The sequence below is a fragment of the Alligator mississippiensis genome, chromosome 1 (genome assembly GCF_030867095.1).
Source record: "Alligator mississippiensis isolate rAllMis1 chromosome 1, rAllMis1, whole genome shotgun sequence".
NCBI lineage: Eukaryota > Metazoa > Chordata > Crocodylia > Alligatoridae > Alligator > Alligator mississippiensis.
Genome location: NC_081824.1, coordinates 290623287 through 290645323, shown reverse-complemented (window position 1 = coordinate 290645323; position 22037 = coordinate 290623287). Strand labels below are relative to the sequence as shown.

Sequence of the window (22037 nt, the reverse complement as noted above, 5' to 3'; positions counted from 1 at the left end):
AAAAGTAACAGAAAATAACATGCCTGTTCATGCTGAGCTCTGATAGCTTGTGTGGTTATGCGTTGTGTTTTTTTTTTTTCTTCCCCAGAGTTAAAGCTGTGAAGTGAAAGATGATACCTGTACTTCCCATTTCCCAGGCTGGTATGTATAATTGTTTCTATGATCTTTGTTTACATAGATCCAAAATAGATGAAAGGTTGCTTTTTAAATTAGGGTACTTGTCAGAAGACCGGATAAATGGGTGTGATCAAAAGATCTCATATGGGGGAGCACCGGTTGGGGGGGGGAGGGAAAAGGGGGTGGTACAAACCAGGTTATTTACAATGAACCAGCTCAGTTGGCCTTACATAGATTTATACAAGGCCCTTGATCTCCAAAATTTTAACCATTCATAGGTTTTGAAGTTTAAAGTGAGAAAATAGAATTTGGTCCTCCTTCAAGCATTTATGTACCCGTGTTCCTTGCATCTAGAGATGTAAGACAGGACAAAGCAAGTTATTTACATACATTATGGTAGAATTTAGATGACTCAGAATTGAGATACTGTTTTTGAAGTGCTGGACAATTGGGCTGTGCGAAATTTTGGCAGCCATTTCATTTTGGAGGTGTTTCAGCACCTGAAACACAGACTCTGAAATGGAAATGGAAGGCTCCAAAGCATCTCTGAAACTAAACGCAACCATCCAAAACATTTCTGAAATGTTTTGGAGCTGGGCTTGCAGGGAAATGGAAACTAAGAGGAGGGAGAGGAAAGGGGGCGGGAAGGACTGCTTTGATATTGACATCTGTAGCTGGCCACTGTTTGCAATCTGTCCCTAATGTCCCTTCCAATTCCAGTGCTCTGGGGGAGAGACGGCAGCCTGCTGTCATCCTTTGCGCAGATCCGGGGCCCTACGCTCCCCAGGAGGAGTCTGGCACAGCCCTCCTGGGGGGCACAGGCCCCCAAATCTGCATGCGGGATGACTGCATGCTGCCGCTGCCAGTTGGGGCCAGTGCCAGCACCCGAGTCTGCTCAGTGCAGCCCACGCCGAGTACAGCTGGGGAAGCTGCAGGAGAAACCTCCATGGTGTCCCTGCTTGGCCTAGTCCTGGCAGTTCAAAAAAACCCCAAAAAACAAAGCCCTGCAGTCACCGATTGCAGGAGCGGTCAGTGGGGCCTCTGGGCGCTCATGGCAGAGCCCCCCCATGCAGTGGAGGGCAGTGGGGATTGCTCTCCCCTGCCTGGCACCCATATGGCTGTTGCCCCATGGCACGGTTGCAGCATGGCTCGGCATGGTGCTGCGTGCTGTCTGGGAGCTGGGGCGGCTCCAGCAGTTGCTCGGTACCTGGCAGTGCTCAGCCCCAGTGGCCCCAGCTCTCAGGCAGTGCATGGCAGCCTGCTGCACCAGACTATACTCGCGCAATGCGACAGTTGCTGCATGGGTGCCAAGCGGGGGGAGGGGGCGATCCCTGTTGCCTCCCACTGGGGGGGCTCTACCATGAGTGCCCAGAGGCCCTAATCACCGCTCCTGCAGCCAGTGACTGCGGGGCTTTTTTTTTCTTTTTTTTAAGTGCCAGGACCAAGCTGGGCTGGCTGGAGGATGAGGCTGAGCAAGGCTGCCGTGGGAGCTTTTCCTGCTCCCCCTGCCCAGGGAGAGGCAGGCACAGCCAGAGGAGCCGCGGGAGAACCTGCAGCCACTTGGCTGTGCCTGAATCTGAATCTCCAAAACAGCATCAAAACTCGGCAGCAGATTCGGCTGAATTTGAAATAGAACAGTGATCCAAAACATTAAAACGAATCACTATCCTCTGAAACAGCCAAATCCAAAATTGAAGCGAAACATAACTGTTTCGCGCAGTCCTACTGTACAAACGTGTGATCGAGAAAATTCCTGTTCCAGAGGAGTTGTAACCTAGATAGACAAGACAGGCAAACAATGGGAAGGGAAGTAAGGGCTCGAGAGAGATGAATTGACTTGTCTACCAGCACCTGGGAGGTTACTGATAGAGCTGGAAGTAGAACTCTGGGATCCTGACTTCCAGGGTAATGTCCAATAGGGGTGTGCGAACCGGGCTGTATTCGATTTGGATTCAGATTGGGCCCAATTCGGGGGACAGTGATTCAATTTGTTGATTTCTATCACTGTCCTGATTCGATTCAGCTGAATCTGAAGATTCGATTCCGATTTGGAGAATCAGCAATTTGGCCATAGACAGTTTTAAATGTTTTTTCTACAAACCTCAAGGTACCAGGTGTGGCTTGTGAACACTGAGATGCTGGGGCGGATGGAGTGTCCCACCGGAGTGTGGGGGATGGGCCCCCCCACGTGCTCAGCGGCAGACCTGGAAGTGGACTGGAAGTACTTCAGATCCACTTCTGGGTCTGCTGCCGAGCATGTGGGGGACCCTGCCTTCGTAATTGGACCCTAAGTGCCCCCCCCGCTCCCTCCCCGACCCAGTCGCTGAACTGGGGGGTGGGTCCCTTGCATGCTCTGTGGTGGAGCCAGAAGTGCTTCTGGTCCACTTCCGCGTCCACCACCGAGCTTGCTGGGGACCACCCTCCCATGGGACGCTCCATCCACTCCACCATCTCACAGGTCATAAGTCATAAGCTGCCTGGTGCCTTGAGGTATTTAGAAAAAACATTTAAAGCTGTGTCTGTCTGAATAATCAAATCTCTCCGAATCGATTTTTGGAGGGTTCTGATTTGATTCTGAGAGGTTAAAGGGTCTCCTGATTCAATTTGGATTCAGAGATTCGGCTGTGGAATTGGGCAAAATCTACGCTGAATCGAATCGACGACCGAAGCCTCGCACAGCCCTAATGTCCAAGTCACTAGGCTGGCATTTTTTTTTTAAGGGTGATGGAAGATATGGCAAACTGTGTTGTCTGTAGGGCTTGGTACAGATAGACCATTACACAGTCCATCTGTTCTTTCTTCCCTTAAGTTTTATATAAAATTTCTTATATTATAATGTCTTATAATAAAATATGCCATCTTGCATATAATACATGCTGACATAGGTATGAGTCTGTTAGTGTCCCTGTTTGAAGAATCAAGACCTGTAAGAGTAGTACAGTATGTCTGTGTGCATGTATAGTGCATGTCTGTATATGTGTACACGATATTTAAAAACAAAACAAAACTTGTTGCTTTGAAAATTTTGTTCCATGTGCAAAACACAACGAGGGTGTTAGATGCATCATAAGAAAGCTAAGATGAACATAATGCTTTGAGTGTTTTACTTCCATGTGGTTGTGTGTAATGTGGTGTATATATTCTCAATTTTGTATGATGTGTTGGGGTAGCCTCACATAATTACTTCCTTTTGGGACATGGCTTGAGGGACAGGAAAACTGTTGGAGGTCTCTCTGTTCTACAGATGACAGAGATTTGAAGATACCCTGAACTTGATCTTAGCATAGCCCTCCTATCTCTTGATTCTGCCCCTTTTTAATATATTTCCAATATGTCATCTGCTCTGCCATGTCTTGAGTCCCATCCCAAGTTGCCAATTTGGGGCAAAAGAGGGACTTCACAGGGAGCTAATAGAACATTGAGCAGTTTTTATTCCCTGCACTTCCAGTGCAGTTGTAGAAGGATGGTGCCGCAAGAATATTTTGTTCCTATGGTTCATTCCTTTCTGACTTTGCCCTCCAAAATTCAGAAAAGCCACCATCTCCCGAAGCTTTTGCAGAGGAATTTTCTACAGAGAGTAGGAAATGATGTTGTACAAACAGCAATCCTTTTTTTTTCACATGGACAGGCAGGGGCCTTGCAAGGAATATTTTTATCTTGCATTTATGTATGAAAGCGCTCCAGGCCAGAGATGGATAAGGAAGTCTGTATACTTCAATGAAAATTTCTGTGACTAATATGGTTTAATTTTAATATTTTGTCTGATACACAGAAGTGAAATGATATCTGATTAAGTTTCCTAGTTTTTGGGTGATATACATGGGAACTTGGAGAGATTACTTAAGCTTCTAGAGGGCTCCCAGTTGTCTAGTGCAGTAGTTCTCAACCTTTTTACACTTAAGGCACCCTCAGAAAATGCCAGCTCTTAGTTTTCATTTGGTTTTTGACTACAGTAAAGTTTTATATAGAATGTTTTTTTCTGTTGCAACGAACTTGGAAAGACCACAACAGAACAGACTGTTTTTAACGCTATTTGAAATCTCTGGGGTTTTCTTGTCAATCATGTTTGCACACCTAATGGTGCTAACATTGTGTGGCACCCTGGGGTACCCTTGAAAGGATTTCAAGGAACCCAGGGTGCCACGTCACCCTAATTGAACATTACTGGTCTAGGGAATGCACCATATGCTTTCACTTTGACCTGTGGTCACCTCCTTTAGTTGACAAGGAACTGTTTAGTCTTCGTGACTATCTGATCCTTGTCCTCTTTTCTGGGATACCAACAGGCTCGCTTGCTGGCATGAAGAATGGTTAAATGGATTCCATCCTATTCATAACTTCTGTGGTATTTGAATGTCACAGGACTGAGGACTGAAACTCTTTATTTCATAAATAAATAATAGAAAAATAATGGTTTAAATAGCATTTTAGTGACATATTTATTGGGAGTGGAGCCCACTTGCATCCCATTTAAATCTTACTAGGCAGATGTTACATGATTTTGGAGAAGTATTGGTGTGATAGGAGTCTCTCATCCCCAACAGTTAAAAGCATAATTAAACCTTCTCTGTTCTGTGTCATAAGGGAGCTATTTCTTTTAATTACAACATCTTTCTTAGGACATGCAAAGCATTCACATACAAAGAGCAGCTTTACAGTTTCCTGAATTTGTTATGCATGCTTTCTGATAATTTGGTTTTACTTAGATACGATGCTAACCAGGAGAGAGGGTAGTAAAGCCCAAACAGAAATGTCAGTGACGTACAAAGAGTGTTACTTTTTGCTTTGGCTGAATCTAGTGTTTTTTTTTTTTTAATCATTAATTGCATCAGTAAACTATTATATCCTTTCTTTGCTAAAGTCTATAGTGATATTAAGCCTGTGGCCTTTCTTTATCGTCTTTGTAATGTGAACTCTCACATTTTAGAGGAAAGCACAGCACGTATTTAGAGGGGGAGTGCCGTATTCTTTATAGAATACATAAGACCATGGACATGTGTAAATTGACGCTACATGCATTTGAAATGTTACATGTCCTGGCAACTCCAAACTTGCTGAAAGGATGCCCCTGTATGGAACTCCTAGAGGGCTACAGCTAGGGCTCACTCCCTGGTGGTTTGAAACACTGGACTGGGATTTTGAACATCTGGGGTCATCTCCCAGCTGCGTGACCGATTTAGGCTATGACTTTGGTTCGGTTGCTTAATCTCGCTCTGCTTCTTTGTCAGAGAGGTACCATTCTGTTATAGGGGAGTGGTTGTGTGAATAAATGCTTGTGAGGTGATATTTTGGGGTGGTCAGGCCTATATGAGTGTTTAGGTATAGACATAAATGACTAAAAGTAAACATACCTATTTGCCAGAAATGTTTCTCTTGTGGTTGAATTCAGTCATAATTATGTTTCTGTGCAGTATGGATTTTCTCTCAGTTGCTTCTTTTAGCAAAACTAACAGTCCATTCTTTATGTGTCTAAAAAGAATTCTGGCATTTAATTTAGATTTTTGACCTTTCTACTTCACATAGGTCCCACTAAAGATCTTAATTTGTATATGCACATGTGTTTATATTATCCTTTTATTTGTTCCAGTATGGTGTTTGCTGTTCATATCCACATAGATTGCATATAATTTTGCTTTTGATGGTTATTATTATGTTCCTTCCTAATCTTGATTTCCTCCCCCCCTCTTTCTGATTCACTAAACAGACTCTGTTTTGTGGGTGGTATGTGTCATTGCCAGAGTCTTCCTAGCAACCAGATATATTTCTAATAATAGCCTATCCAATTGCCAAAAATATTGAAATATAGCATAGCATCTTTGAAACTGCAGATGTTACTCTGCAGTCTCTCCAGTAAGTTAAAGGCTGGGTTTCTTTTAGATAATTCAATAAAATAAGGCTTATTCTACTGTAAGTAAAATGGATTCTCTGCATAGAGAATAAGGCTTCTCTGAGCCATGTTTACATAATAAAAAATGTTTGTTAAGCCAAAGTGTTTCTGCTGTGTATCCATGTGTGTGATTTCATTTACAGCTTGTTATGTGAACAATCGTGTGCAGAGATATGTGTTGCCTTGATAAGGAATGCTGCATTTGATGTTAGCTACATGAACTGATGTTGTTGGACCCTCTACCTGAAGCAGCACACTCCACGATTGCAGAGCAGGAAAACAGTTAAGGCGATGCTCTCTCTTCGGGATATGGTATGTATTGTTTTTGATGAGAATTTTGTGACATTCAACACACTTGGGCTTATAACAAATATTTAAGATGTCTTCAGAGCCTGAATATTTTCTCTTCCTAATCTCTCCACTTAAAGAGATCCTCAAATCCCTTCTATTAATTGGATGGAGAATCCAGAGATTCTTAAGTCGTATTAGGTCACAAGTCTGTGCTCTGGCACTGCAGGATGTTTGCCTTTTCATCACTTCCCTTTAGAGGCTATTCTACAGAGAAATTTACTCATTGATATTCATCTTAAATTGTTTTCTGTATCACTTCATCTCATTTTATCCCATTGTTCCTTCTTTAAACTGTTCTTTCTTTCTTTTTTTTTAAGTTTATATATTTTTAAAATATATATTTCCTTGGTCTGTTTTTCTTTTCATTTTTAATATACGTTCAGGGACAGCAGATTAAAATAATGTGGCATCACATCACAAGTAGGTTTATACAGAATTTCTTACTAGGTTTGAGGCAAGAAATGGTTTTCTTTCCCTGCAAACCTTTTCAAGGTTTTGGAAATCTTCCCATTCTGCACTGGGATGAAACAGTTGTTTATAGGCTGCCATTTCCCCTGAAAAATGATGTGGATGTAGAAAGGCCCACCTCAAACCAGTGAATAACCTTGGTCGTCAAGATACTCACCTGGGATGTGGAAGACCTAGGATAAAGTCATACTTGACCCTGTCTTTTTGGGGTCCAAGATGCATGCCTTGACCACTAAGCTATTGGCTATTATGTTCTTTCTCTTCCCCCAATCTGAGAGACTTCTCCTGACAACATTTTTTTTTTTTAAACTGGTGTGCTCCAGCACAACTCTTGGGTTTCAACAAATTTGTCACTTTCTGAAGAAAACCTTTTCAGCTGAATAGGTTTTGGTTCAATCTGCTTCTAGCCCATGGCCGTTTGTCAGTCTCCGGGGAGGGGCAGGACTTGCAGGGCCCCTTGGCCAGAAGCGTGGGGGGGGGGCCTGCTGCAGTCCACCAAGGAAAATTTCCCCCCTCTGCCCTGTCCTTCAGGATGCCAGGGCTTGCCACCGTTTTCTGTTTGCAGCTTCCTTTTATTTATCCCCTCTCCTCCCTACTTCTCATTGTCTGTTTTTGGCATTTTTTCGCAGGGACCAGGCTTTTTCATGGGGGAGCTTACTGATTTCACAGTTTCTGTGAAAATTGCAAAACTGTGATTTTGGTAGGTCCCTGCCTATGAAGACAGTCTGTTCTCTGCAGACTTTGCTGAGATGGCCAGTGATGGCATCAGGACTTCCAACTGTGTGGGTGGATTCATGAAGTAGACTGCTTTCTGTGCGGGCCGGGCCCCGAGCCCGCCCTCGTCGCCATGCGCGGCAGTGATTCCGATCCCATTCTGGCCGCCATGGGCAAGCCGGGGGCGAACCGGGGTTGTACCGGACCTGTCTCCAGTGCACACGGGCTGTGGCTGGCAGCCCGGACACGCGGGGTGGGAGAGAGCTGTGAAGCGGTTTTGCGCATGTGAGTTAGAATTAGTCACGGAGGCGTAACGGTTGATTGAAAAGATTGTTTGCTTACACCCAAAGATGGTATCGGTGTAGGCTGGACAAGTTTCCAGGCACAGCTCCTGCTTGAACCCTCGTTGGAGGATTCTGACAAAACGATTGCTCCCACGGAGTTTGCTAGGCTCCGCGGGTTTGGTTAAGTTGGGTTTGAAAATCTTCCCGGAGTTATTCAGGCTCTGTGGGTCCGATAAGTTTTCCCCGGAGTTTGCTAGGCTCCGCGGGGTCCGAAATTACAGGAAAGGGATACGTCCAGGGATTGCGCTCGGTGACGGGGAGAGGCGAGAAGCGAAAGCTCCGTAGGCTCAGTTCTATTGCCTCTCTTGCCTGCTTAGGGGAGGCGCATCGGGTCTGCGAGGGTCCACAGTGTTTGGAGATCTTCACACAGAATCTCTCTCTCTTCCTCCCTCCTCCGGCTTGGGCGGAAACTACCCAAGCCTTTTGTACGGCTAGCAAGCCAATCGCTAGCCGCCACGTGTGCCTAAATTAGGAATCGGCCAATAACATGGCGTGGATCCTAATACAAATGGCGGGAACTTCTTTGCAACGTGTATCACTACAGTGCAAGAAAGAGATGCACACTGCAAAGAAGCTGCAATCCGGCGGGAAATCCCCCGCTGCACCAGAGTTCTCTCGCAGCAGAGAACTCCACCGTGCAAAGAAAGCGACAAATTTGGCGGGAAATAATTTAGCTGTGCCGAAGCGCGCACACAAACAAAAAAATCACAACTTTGGGTTGTGACACTTTCAATCAGGAACTACTTTTTAAGGACCTAATCCAAAACTGGTTGAAGTAAATGGGAGTCTTTTCATTGACTTAAGGCTTTACATTGCACCCTATGACCATCAATTCATTTCACTTTGACCATTGAACAGCCTTTGGCATGAACAATAAATATGTGCTTTTATTTCCTCTTGTGTACCTTAAACAAAGGAATAATAAATCAGACTGTTGTTTTGGGTCTGAGGGCCTATGTCCAGCAATGACCAATGCTTGTTGTGTTTTGAGGAAGGGGAAGAGAAAAATGCAACTCTCTACATGGTTAAGTTTCCTTCCTGACTTATGTAGTGATTAGATTGTACTGTGAAGCATGAGGTTTTCTTAGTATCTTCATCTGCATGACTAAAGATTTTCTCAAGTATCACTGAATTGTTTATCCACCCATCTTTCCTCCTATCAAATACAGCTGTAACATTAAAAAATTCAAAACAATACAATGGTACATGCTTCATCTTAAATGTAAGATGACATTGCACAGATACCTATTCCAGGATGCAAAATCACATGGATTGTTTGTTAATACAGAATATAAGAGAAGATAATAAGATCATAGTGAAATGTCAGATACTGATTTACTTTTATAAATGCGTTACAGAATGAAGGATAAAATCAAATAGTTCTAAAATTCGTCTCATTCTCCTGGGTATTTCTGCTATATATATTTAGCTTCCAGAAGTTTGTCTCTATACATTATGTACTTTCAGTTCCAAACAATACAACATTTATTACTGAATTTGCACCTATTTTTGGGGGGGAGGGTAACCCCTCCAAATTTTAAGGAGTCAAAAGCTGCAGGTGACTTTTGGCTTTCTGCTGTGGCACTGTAACTTTGTATGCTAGATACCATCTGCATAAATAAGTGTGGTATGTGTTGGACTAAGTCAGTGTTAACTGTTCTAGTGTTATTCATTATGATAAAAATGTCTTCAAGGATACTATGACTGTTTCTCTGCTTCCTGATATAAATAGTGTCTTTGGTCCTTTTACTGCCCTTCCCCTTCCTCATGTCAATTTTAGAATCCAGCAAATAAAATGGCTACTTTGCCAATGGGTCCACTCTTAAAGCTTTACCGAATCATATTCTAAAGAGCCAAATCTTGCCTCCATGTTGTTTAATATCTCATTTTATTGCATACGTCCAAGCATGTGTTTCATTGCAAACATCATGGTATGTTGTGAGACTCTTCTATTTTTAATCTCTCTTTTTGGTACTGTAAATAAATTCTCAATGTGATGTGTCTGGCTACACATCCATACTCTGGAAACATTGCCAATATTAAAAAATAGCTATCCCATCTTGAATGCTTTTGTAGCATTGTGAAGGGCCTGTTGTATCTTAGATACTTCAGACACATAAAGACGGAGTTCCAGCCTCCAAGAACTTGCAGGTGAAAGACCAGGGTACAATTTGACCTACAAGACTATGCAAGTGCATGAAGAGGTATAAGATTCCCTTTTTTGTGCCCCCACATAGTCTGCTTGGGACTTGGCCGTGGTGTGGTAAAAAGGCGGGATAAGTAGCAGGCAAGCCATGAAGTCTTGACTGTGCTCCCAGGGCACAGTCTAGTACTGTTGAGACAATGGGATTGAGTTGCTGGTATATCACCTGTGCTGTGTTTGAAAGAGGGGAAAGGAGGGAAGGAATATTGTTTTGAAGTGCAGTTTCTTTCCTGGATGCCACATAAGGCCCCTCTACTTATGTGGTACTGAGTGTAAAGTTTGTAATCTAGGCATAAATATGACCTGGTACGAACAGGAACAAAACGTGAGAGAGAGCAACCAAAAGGAAAGTATTGCCATGGGTAAGGTAAGTTTGGGGCCAGAGTTGCGGCAGCTGCCTGCTGCTCCCCTGCCCCCCACTGCCTCATGCTGGAATCTAAGATGAAGGGCATTTCCCCCCATGTTACATGGGGGGGTGGTGGGAAAACCCCTCTTCTTGAATTTGAGTATCAGCAAAACTAAAAGTTTGAACTGCGGAGCTTCGAACTGTTACTTAAGCAAATTGCATAAAGACTTGGAGAGGCCGATTATGAAATATGAAGACTGCCCATCGGAGAGGGAAGAAGATTCTGGGCCAAATGGCCTGCTGCTCTGCACTTAAGTCACCGTTTACATCTGTGACAGTGAGCATGAACCTCTACCACTGGTGTGAGAGAAGAATTCTGATACAGGATTTTTGCACAACCTCTGCACAGGTGAACACAACATATGATGTAAGGCGGGGCAGGAACAGCCCTGTTCCCTGAGATGGACAGAGCTGGCATGAAATTAAAATTACAGGAATTACTTTTAGACAGCAACAGAAGAGGCTTCTTGACTAGAGGTCATTTCATTTGCACTTGGCATGCCTGCAGTGTCATGAACTCTTTACGACATGACTATATTGAACATTATAAATAAATGAAGGAATCTGATCCCATGATGTACTTTTCTGCATTCTAACCTTACTTGAATAATTTTAACTTGATCGTTGCAATTGATTGCAATGGTTAATGCTGATGTTCCTCTTCTGTGAATTTTGTGAAGGAAGTCTGCCAATTGTTTGTAGTCAAAGACAATTTAAGTATGTGGGGTGTAATAAACAGCATGTTTTGTTTTGCCTGTCACGATGAAACTGAGAACCTGAGATACCGACTTGATTAACAGATGCATAGATAAAGTGTATCCTCCTTAAATCCAAGAAAAAGATTCAAGTAAAAAAAAGTGGAACAATGATTTAAAGAACTACAAAGCCTCTTGTTTAAAAAAAAAAAAAAAAAAAAGCCAAATTTAGTGCCTCGGGGGCATAGCTGATGATAAAGAAAAAATGATCTCAGTGAATTTTGTAGTTCTACAATCTCAGCCTTAGAACAAATACTGTCATCAGCTAAGCTAATTTTCAAACTGCCTGACTGAATGGAGGGAAAACAATCCTGATTTGGCTTTCTTTTATCTGGCATGTTAAGTTAAGTGTGTATGTAAGTGATTCCAGATTTGAGTTGTGCTTTAGAATGTTTTAGGAGAACCCTTAGCTAAATGCCCAATTCTAGTCTCATGGAGGTCGGTGTCAAAAGTCCCCATGGGAGCAGGCTTTGTTACCATGGCAAGGGACCATCTAATATGGGTCCCTTCAGTGAATCTTTGACAGATGAACACCTTCCCTGCATACTATTCCCTGATCTGTGAGTTCACAGATTTGATGACCTTTGGGGTCACCTTGCAGGGATTATCTGGTCATCCAGGCTATTTTATGTTGGGGGAAGGAAAAGTGACTGGGTAAAAGGATGTAGGGAGGTTTTGGGAGGCTTTGTTGATTTGGGGGCAATGTTTCAACTTAAAACTGGATTTTAAAAATAGGTTGTACTCTGAGTATTAAAGGAGCTAGTTGTAAAACAAACCAATCTAGAGGTTCTATCACCGCTGCCTCTGAGAGGGCTTTAGATGCCCACACATGTGATTACTATATTGTTAGTCCATTTTTGTTTTAAAAACAAAAGCAAACCCGATCTATACTGTTAGAATATTTTGGCTGTAAGTAACTTTATCGGTTTGCTCACGTCAGTGCTTTCAGGATTAGGGTCTCAAATGTTAATTTAAGGACTTGTAATGTCTGGATTTCTTTATTTGGTTTAATGTTAGTGTTGGGTAAAACCAATTTTTCTCAAAAAAAAAAAAGATTAAAAAAAAAATCTTTGGTAGGTTGGCCTTTGGAAAATAGTTTTTAAGAAGAATAAAAATATACTAAAAATGCCACAAAGAGAAATTGATTTTAAAATTTTAACTTCAGCAGTCTCATTTATTTAAAGTATGCTTTAGCTGTGCCCTCTGGGCATCAGGAGTCCGAGAGAGAGAGTGCTTTACAAATGAGGCACCAGGCATCGAGTATTTTGCATCAATTAAAAGAAACTTTTATACATTCTTCTAAAAATGAGAAGTGAACAAATTGCATCTACTCAGTGTAGGAGTGACATCTCAGAATCCCACTGACAGCTGCATTATCAAGCTATATCTCATTTCTCTCTTACTGCCACAAACTTAATAATTCCCCTTCTTCTGTAAATTTTGATGAAATCTTCCCTGTGAAGGCCAGCATGTGGAGTCTTAGGACTTAAGTGGCACCTGAACTGACAGTCTGTTCATTATCACAGTTCACCTTCTATGACCAAGTGCTGCATGAGAGGTGTGTGCTGCTTGCCCCCTGCTGCTGCTTTCCATACTTAAAGGGCAAGGTTGGGGGGATGAATTTAAGACAACCCTCTAATAATTAGATTCAATACATGAAAAATTATAACACATTTTTAATTTCCATGTATAGAATCTAATCACTGGGGGGGGGGGGAAGGGTGCGCTCATCTTAAATTTTAAGTTGTCTTGAATTCAGATAACTACATTAAAAACCCAAGTCCTAGATTAAGTAGAGTCTTACCTTAGAAAGGGCCAGAGGCTTTGTGAAGTTTATTAGGCACTTCATTATTGTTGGGTTGTTTGTTTGTTGTTTACATACAAGTTGGTCAGATACTACAGTGATAAATAGCAGCATAAAACTATTAGATACATGGATAATACTTACCTATTTTATAGCAGTTTCATCTGTGGATCTCAAAGTACTTAGCAAAGAAAGGCATGGGACCAGTTTCTCCATTAAAATGGAAACACTTTCTCTTTTGTTTTGTTTTTTTAAATGGAGGAATTGAGGTACTGAAAGGTGACACTGCTTGCCAAAGATCACTCAAAGCAGCTGTAGTAGAGCTGGGAATAGGTCTTTTGATTGCCTAATGCTCCACCAATTAAACCATATTGCCTTCAGTTTTAATTAATCTATTTTTTAGTTTTAAAATAATAATGTATCTGGATTTGTGAACTTTATTTATGGTGGTCAATGCTATAGTACATACAACAATAAAGAAAATAATCTGGTTTAACAAAATTAGTAGTTTCTCACCAAAAAGGAATTTATATAATCATCAGGGATACTGGTTTTCTCTGATTTAAAAAAAAAATCCCCAATCTTTGGATTAAAGAAGTAACGCCAAATCCAGATTTTCCCTTGATCAAAATGAAACACCGTGTGTGGGGGGGGAGGGGGAGGGGGTGTTTCATTTTGAAAATTTTTTGGATTAAAAAAAGTAACCCAAATCCACATTTTTGGTGATTTAAAATAAAACACCACATATAGAGGTGTATGTATATGTGGTGTTTCATTTTAATCACCAAAAATGTGGATTTGGGTTACTTTTTTAAATCCAAAAATTGGGGATTTTTTTTTTTTTTTATCAGAGAAAACAAGGATCCCTCTTAATTGTTAAGAGAGCTTTACAGAAGTGCATAGAACTCCATGGACTGTCCCTGCCTTGAAGTGAATGGATAGGACAACAGTTTAGAAAAAGAAGGAACTGGAGATCAATTCATGTAAGTAGTGGGTTTGAAGGAAGTGTGAAAGGCTGGTTAGCGGGCAGGAAGAAAGAATGTAGGGAACAGCATGATAGAAGGCATGGAGCCAAGAACAGGAGCATGAGACAAAAAAAGCAGGAACAGGAGATAATTGGGAGCAGCACAGAGCTAGTGCAGGAGAAGGATAGGAATGCAAGCAGGGAATTTTGTCTCCTATATTTTGTTTGTTTTGAATTTTGTTTGATAGATTCTTAAAATGTAAGACCAGAAGGGACTATTCTAATCATCTAACTTGACCTTCTGCATGACACAGATTGGAAAAACCACATCTAATAATGCCTGCATTAAGCTAATGGCTCCTGTTTTGAGCCGTAGCATACCTTTATTTTTTGAATCAAGGCTGCATTGCTTTCTAAGAAATTGAAGTGCTGGGGAATCCTTCGTGCCCCTAGGTGAGTTACTCCAGTGGCTAATTGACTTACTGCTAAAAATCTGCAGTAAGTTTCATTGTATGAAGTGACTATGAAATGTGTGTCACTGTGGTATTGATGTGTAAGGCTTTGTAGATAAGGCTGAGGAGTGGGAATTTTGAGGTGATAATAGACAGGCATCCAGTGAAAAGATTCATAGCTATTGTTAACACTTAAAAGTTGTGATATTACCCAGAGGCTTCAACCAGGTTGAAGTAACATTTTTGCTTGACACGGTTCCAGTATATCACAGATGAAAGAAGTCAGTGCTTCTTTTTGGTTCAGCATGGGAGCAGTCTCTGGGGAATGCAAGGTTCTTAGGTGCTGGGAAAGGGCAGCAACTTTACTGGTACCATTTTGGGCTGAATGGAAGCAGCAAAGAGTTGATAAAGCCCGGGAGGAAGGAATTGGAAGGAATAACCAAATTTGATTCTCTATGACCACTCTTAGCCTCTGCCCAAGTGTGCCTGCTTGATAGACTGGGAAAAGAACATGTTTTGAATGGTAGGACTCTGGCAGTGGAACTCCTTGCTGGAAAGATGAGACTAAGTATGGTTGCATTCAAAACAAGGCATGAATCGCATTTAAACTGTCTCCAAAATGATTTGCCTTTTATTATAAGAAAAGCCCTCCCTCAATACAGTCCTGCTGCCTGGCCTGAAAGCCTGGTGAGGGAGAAGTGCTGTTTGGTTTTGTATTTAACATTTTGCATGATGGCTAGGTACTCTGATTTGATGGCATCTCGGAACCTAAGTGAACCAGGAAATGAAGTGATGGGGAGAGGTTATGAAGAAAAATAATATGCTCTGTTTCCAGAAAGGTTGCATGAGGTAGCATTGAGATATCTTGGAGGAGATGGCTGTTCAAGCAGTGTGGGAAGCAACCCTGGCTGGAGTGGTAGAGGTAGATTTAGGAATTTATTTTTTTCATAGATTCATACCACTTTGAAGCATAGGAGTAGACACAGTTCTCTAAGAAGTCATTGTAGAACGAAGGAGTCGGAAGACGATTCTGAGAGAGGCTACTGACCAGTAGGTCTGGAAGCCACCAAAACGAGTGGTCAGCAAGGCAGAAAGAGAATGGACCCTTGGAAACTTGGACAGAATCTGAAGTGTAGGGGAGCTTGATTGTAGGAGCTAGTAAGGTCCATGTAATTTAGTGTCTTTTGATGGGAGTAGTGATCAAGAAAATAAGGGACTCCACGTTTGACTTAGCAAAGAGGTCGTCTTAGGCAGGTCAGCTGTAGTGAGGTAGGCATTGCACAAAGCGTCCTGAAGGTGGAGCAGGAGTAGAACCGTTGAAGGAATTATGCGTGGACAGCATGCATTAAGTTTTTGGAGATAGTTGGAGGGGGAGGGAGTAGGAGGGGGAAAAGATAGTATTTGGAAAGGCAGGTGGCTTTTATACTAGAGGACAAAGATTGTGTTGATGGAGGGGTGGAAAAGAGCCAGATGAGACAGAGTGGCTGAGGATAAGGGGGAGGAAGAGGATGAGAAACCGAGGCAGGAAATGATGGGGTTGGGGGTTAGAGACTGTAAAAGGAACACCTATGAGTCAGACTGGGGTGAATGAGGAAGTGGGGAAAAGAGCAAAACAAACAAAACCGTTAAAGACAGTGTCTCCAAGTCATTCCTACATTGTTACATTGCAAATCCTGTTTAGCAGAAAAGCTGGAAAGATCTTTATACATGCTGTGCCATTTCTTCACAGGATGATATTAGCATTAGCAGAACTAGGGCATGACTAATTGAAATGGTTTGTGGTGTAGTAGAGTGCTATATTAATTTTTTAAAGATCTGATGAATGCTTGAACCCAAGCAGTGAGTTGTGTTGCTAAATTCTTGAAAAATACAAAGATTGTCCTAAGCAAACTTTTCATTTGATTGAGAGGGAAGAACATGATAGGAGCTGCTGCTGATGGCTCAGGCTGATTCCCATAGCAGTCCTTAGAATGCTTTTTTGGGTATTTCTTTTTTAATTTAGTATCAGAAAATGATGTGTTTTATTTTAGTAAGCCAGGTGGTTTGAAAGCTATGCTAATAGACTTCACCTTCTCCCTCCCCACCCACAATATTATTGTAGCTATTAACTTTATAATAGCTGCAGTACATTGTATTGAAAGTAGAGTAGACAGGCACAATGGCTCACACTTTTTAAATCATAGCAAGACTCAATACATACATGTCTATATCAATGCATTTTATAACTAGTTTATAGTTTCTACCCATCTACCCTACCTTTCAATCCTCCACTTTTCCCATTGTATGTGCAGTGCCTGGTAGTACTTGGTTGGGGCCCATAGGCATTACCACGGTGCAGATGAAGTGCTGAAAAGCAGTTCCTAGACATGGCTGTCAGCACTATTGCTTGTCCCTGGCTTACAGTTTAAGAAAAGCTGAGGAAGCAAATGTAGAGGGATGGAATGACATTTCATGGTGATAGAGGACAGGTTGACTGGCGAGACATGTCTAGTTTTAAGCTTGTTAACAGTGACTAAAGCATGAGTTGTCAAAGGGGTGTAGTGAAGGCATAATATGAGAACAGTGAGATGAGGTAAGAGGCAGTGATTACCTAACTTTTATACAGAAAGAGGTACAGCAGTAAAAAGGGAGGGGACCCCAGTCGGTGGATAAATGACGAAATATTAAGCAGGTTTTAAGTGCTGAACCTAGTGGAGGATAATTCAGGAGAGGTAAATATAATGGGGGCCTGGAAAAATGCACTTGGAATAAAAAACAGGAGAGGGAGCGAAAAGGGAGCACTCATCCTTAGGGCATTTCATAGAGGCTGCAAGCTTTCTTCCTAGAAATAGTGACATAAACATGTAGTAGCCCAAGCTGATAGAAGCAATGAGGTTTAAAGGGAAGCTTGGGAAGGAAAGAAGCTGTTGGACAGCTGGTGCTATTCAGAGGGTAAAGGAAGTGTGTGCAGGCTTGAGGGGTAAGTAATAGTGCAGTATGTGAAAGTGCCTTCACTTTCCACCCCCTCAAGAAAGTGGGATGTTGTAGCACTGGTCACTGACCCCTGACCTGTAGAACATGTTTTCTTCTATCTGTGTACTCTCCTTTCCTCTCTATGCCACATTGCCATTCTCTTTCCTTCCCTTCTGGTGCCCTCTTCTCATCAACACGTCTCCCCCCTCCTTCCTCTTGGAGTGGAGTTTGAGTGCCTCAGAGCTTTCTCTTCTAAATTGGTGCTTTCCTTTTTATCTGTTCAGGCTCTTATGGGCCTCCTGATCATGACATCCCAACACTTGTTATAAGCAGGAATCCTGGTTTTCCCTAATTTAAACCCCCCTGCCCACAAATTCTTTGATAAAATGAAACACTGTTATATTTATGTAGATATCATTTGAACACCATTTTTTTTTTTTTATTGATAGATTTACCATTTTAAAGCAGTATAGAAGTCTACCAGTGTCTCAATCACTATAGTAAAATAAATTCTCAGTATTTATACATTTTGGTATTTGATTTGGGGGTTTATCATGGAAAATCAGAGCTTCCCCCTTAGCTCTGTCTCCTTAGCTTACCAGGACACAGGTCCAGGCCCCTCACTCCCCACCAACAGTCCCTTGCCCCTTCCCAGCCCTGCCAGAGGGGGCCCCCAGCTACTAGGGCTAAGGGGCCAGAAACCTGGGTCTGTAGCCCCCAGCCCCTTGCAGCAGTGCCTGAGCCCCAGCTGCTGCCTGCAGGAGGCTGCTGCAGCCTGAGCGGGGAGCCCGGCTCTCCTTCCCTGATGGGCAGCATGGCCAGAGTGGAGCCTGTGGTGGGGGCAGGTGTGGGGTGCCTTCTGTAGGCTGTGACGGGGGGGAGGCCTGACTCTCCGTCGCTATGCGCACTTCTGGGGGTGGGGAACCCGTTCCCTGAGATCTGTGTGCAGGGTGGGTGTGGGTTGCCCACTGTGGGCTCAGACTCCCTGCCCTGCTGCTCTCCCCCAGGGTCTCCATGGCCTGGCGGGCAGGACCCAATACAGCAGTACACCCAGCAGCAGTGGGGGCAGTGATGTGGGGTTGTGCCCCTTCTTGCTGTGGGGCGGGCAGGGGCCATTTTACCAGGGCATTGTGGAGCTTGTAGTGGTAGCATGAGCTTCCCTGCCCAGCCTTGCTCTGTTCTGCTGCACTGGATCTTGCCCGCAGGGCCACAGAAGCCCTGGGGGAGGGCAGCAGGGTAAGGACCCTGGTCTGCAGAAGGCAGCTTGTACCTGCCCTATGCACAGATCTGGGGGTCACAGGTCCCCCTGTCCCCTTCCTGGGAGCATGTGCAGCAGTAGGGAGCCAGCCCAACACCCCCGCCCCCTGAATGAGCTGCTTGCTGCCCCATCCCTCTCCCTGCTGGTACCCTTTAGACATGGATTGCAGCCCCAAGCCCTCAGCCCAGTACTGTCCAACACCCTCTCTCCTTCTCTATCAATCCTGCCCCCATCAGACTTACCTGCAGGAGCTGCTTTCTAGGCTGCTTGGTGGCCATGTGCGTGTACATGGCGTCCCCTGGCTGACCGCCCCCCAGCCCCTTGCCAGCCTGCAGAGAGAGAGAAAATACTTTCTGTTAAAATGAAAAATCTGCATTTTTCTCTGGTAAAAGGGGAAATCCATGGTGGGTTTTTTTTTTTCCCCATTTCCCACAGGAAACCAAAAATCTGGATCCCTGGTTATAAGTAAAAATGGTTGCATTGACTTGTTTTATTTGAGTCTGTCCATGAGGTAGACCTACTGGCTGTGTGAGTTGGTTTTTAAACTGTGTCCTTAGTGATTAGTATGCTAGGATAGAGCTGGGGAACAGCATATCCTACTGCATCGGGGGCCAACCCTTTTGGCAGACATGCCACAAATTAACCACACTCTGAGTACCACTCTGATCCCTTTTCCCTGTTTCATCTGCTGCTCTGCTTTCTGCTCCCTGCCCTCTCAGTTACTTTGCTTTCTACTCCTTGTTCTGTGGTCCCTGCCTGATCTGCTGCTTTGCTTTCTACTCCTATCTGCTACTGTACTGCCTGCCTCTTCCCAAATCTGTCATGTGCCACGAAAATGTGCTACCCATGTCACTTGTGCCACAAGTTGGCCACATCATTTTGTTTGATTGACTGTTGTCACTCTGCTTGAGAGGGGGGTTGTTAAAAAGATAAGTAGCTGAGAGCTTAATATAGAGAACTACATGACCAATTTCTTTATTCCAGATTTGTTTTAGGATGAGAGGAACATTAGGATGTGACCTGTCTACATCTTCTTATAATGTATCCACTGGCAAACACTGAAAGACATAAAACAACAGAGAGCTAAATCTCTTCAGTACAAATGTTAGGAGCATATGTAATAGGATTGTTGAACTGGAGTTGTATGTTTTCAAGGCTAAGTACAGTATGATATTATTGTACTATCAGAGACATTCTTAAATCAGAAAAGCACCTGGGGATTTAAAATGGCTGTTGGAGGATTCTTGGATTTTGCTATATACTTCTACAGTTGCAAGAGAAGAAAAAAGCCTTTTGTAGATAAGACAAAATAGCTTTATAAGACCGCTGTAATTTTGAGAGGAAATCCTGGATGGAGTAAAATGTGAAAATTCCCTGTAAACATGAAATCTCTGAATGACCTTAATGTTGCAAGTTATTAATAGTTTCCATAGGGAAATTTTTACAGGCAGGCAAACAACTGGTTATAGATTTGCCTTCTGTTAATTTACATAGAACAAATGATTGTTTTGTTTTTGTTTTTATTTTTTTGTTTCTAAAATGTTTAAACAGGAAACATTAAGCATTTATTATACTGGATGTCTTGAAAATGGCTTTATATAAGTCATACGTATGTGTGTGTGGACACACAGAAACAAAAGCAAAACCAAAATTTTAAACAACTATTATTAAATTTATAAAGTCAAGCACTCTGAAGCCAGAAAATGCCAGAATTCAGGTTGCATGTATCACTTTACTTTGCCTTCCTTTTGTGTGCATATTATGGTACAGTTATTAATTACAGGGTCACATAATTTTTTTGTCCACAGGATCCCTGCCCCGGTGTACAGACAGATGGGGCTCACCAAATGGATCTATTGTAAACATTAGTCAACTTATCCTCACAACATACCTATGAGGTAAGAGTTACTATTATTGTTTTTGGAACTAGGGAACAACAGGGAATAAGGCCAGATTTTTGAAATGCATGGGCCCAATTTGAGAAGCTTAGAAACTAATTTTTTTGAGAATTTACCAGTATGAACTCCTTTAAGAATTTTCCAGAGAGACCCTTTTCTTTTCCCCAGCAAAACTATCCACATATGGTTATGTGTTTGAAAAGTTAATACACATAGTTCAGTAGTAACTTAAGATTGCCTGCACTGAGCATGCACCAGTTTGGAGAAGTGTTGGGGGGGGAAACCTGGCAAGGAGGACTTTTTCTGGGACTGCTACTACAGGCAGTGGGGATGGGAGGTTTAGGGATAGAACTCCCCTGATGATGCTCAGGTAGCCTGAAGGAGAAAGAAACAGATTTACTTAGATCCAAATGGAGCAACACTTGGGTTAGTGAAAGATGCATGAGAGTAGGAAAGGTAGGTTGAGTCATGAGCTTGAATAGGGAGTGATTCTGATAATGGGAGTTGATAGGGAAAGGAGATTGGGGTTGGGAGCTTCCAGAGGCAGTGAATGAAGAGCTGGGTGGAGACCATGACTAGGCAAAGAAATAGGAACTGGGGAGAGAAGCTAGGACTACAGCAGAAGAGATGGAACTGGGGCAGATCAGGTGCAAGAATCTATGTTCAGAACCTGGAATGGAACCCAAGGTTCTCAGGTTGCACAGTTCATCTTTTGTTGGCAAATACCTATGAGACCCAATGGCAAAGCATGTGCATGTCTTACCCTCTGGGTCTCTGCCTAAATAGTTTGTCTGTCAGACGCCATGTACAGATATTCAGTTTCTCCTGGGAGAGCAGCAACACTCCCAGGAGAAATCGCAAATGTACAGATGCTAAGGATTTTTCTCCCAAGGCAAAAACGACCGTTCCAGGAGAAAAATAACTTGGGAACAACCAGGGTTAAATCGCCCTCAGGAGAATTTCTCCTGGGAGAGCAGATATCTGTACATGTTCAAAGTTATAAGCCACTGAAACGGATCTAACAATGGAAAAGGTTAATAATCTTAACCAGAGAGATGGTGGTTCCAAAGTTCCCAAGAAATAGGTGCCTTTTGTAAGTGTATGTAGAATTATATATGTAGATAAGATGCATATTTTTGTTTTAGTATTAAAATGGCAGTTAACCCACCATCTTCCTTGACTAAGCTCTTTTCAAACAAACAATGTCTTTCCCTTGGTACATTAGCTCTTATCAAGTCCTTCCTTTCTAAGAAACATGGAGTAGGACATCTTTTTAGTTGCATTCTTATGCTGAATGCATTTCTTAACTGGCAGAAAATAGTGACCAGTGTAGATCAAGTTAGATGGCTATTAGATGTTGTAAATGATCTTTGGCCTGAGCCAAAGCTCAGTGAGGTGAGTGAAACTCTTCTTTGACTTGTAATAGGCTTTAGATCAGTCCTAGAATTAGAAAATGCTGCCTGT

The 22037-nt window shown here is 42.7% G+C and overlaps 1 protein-coding gene across 6 annotated transcripts in view; it reads left to right on the top strand.

Moving 5' to 3' along the window:
* The window catches only part of TIAM1 (TIAM Rac1 associated GEF 1), a 270454-nt gene that overhangs the window by 60649 nt on the left and 187768 nt on the right, over positions 1 to 22037 (top strand). For 3 of the 6 annotated variants that reach the window (XM_014599181.3, XM_059720677.1, XM_019476349.2), the window contains 3 exons: positions 89 to 141; positions 6148 to 6316; positions 20484 to 20573. The gene's annotated coding sequence lies outside the window, so the exon portion shown is untranslated. The remainder of the gene's footprint in view (positions 1 to 88; positions 142 to 6147; positions 6317 to 20483; positions 20574 to 22037) is intronic. The other 3 variants (XM_059720678.1, XM_059720679.1, XM_019476350.2) reach the window with 2 other exon arrangements.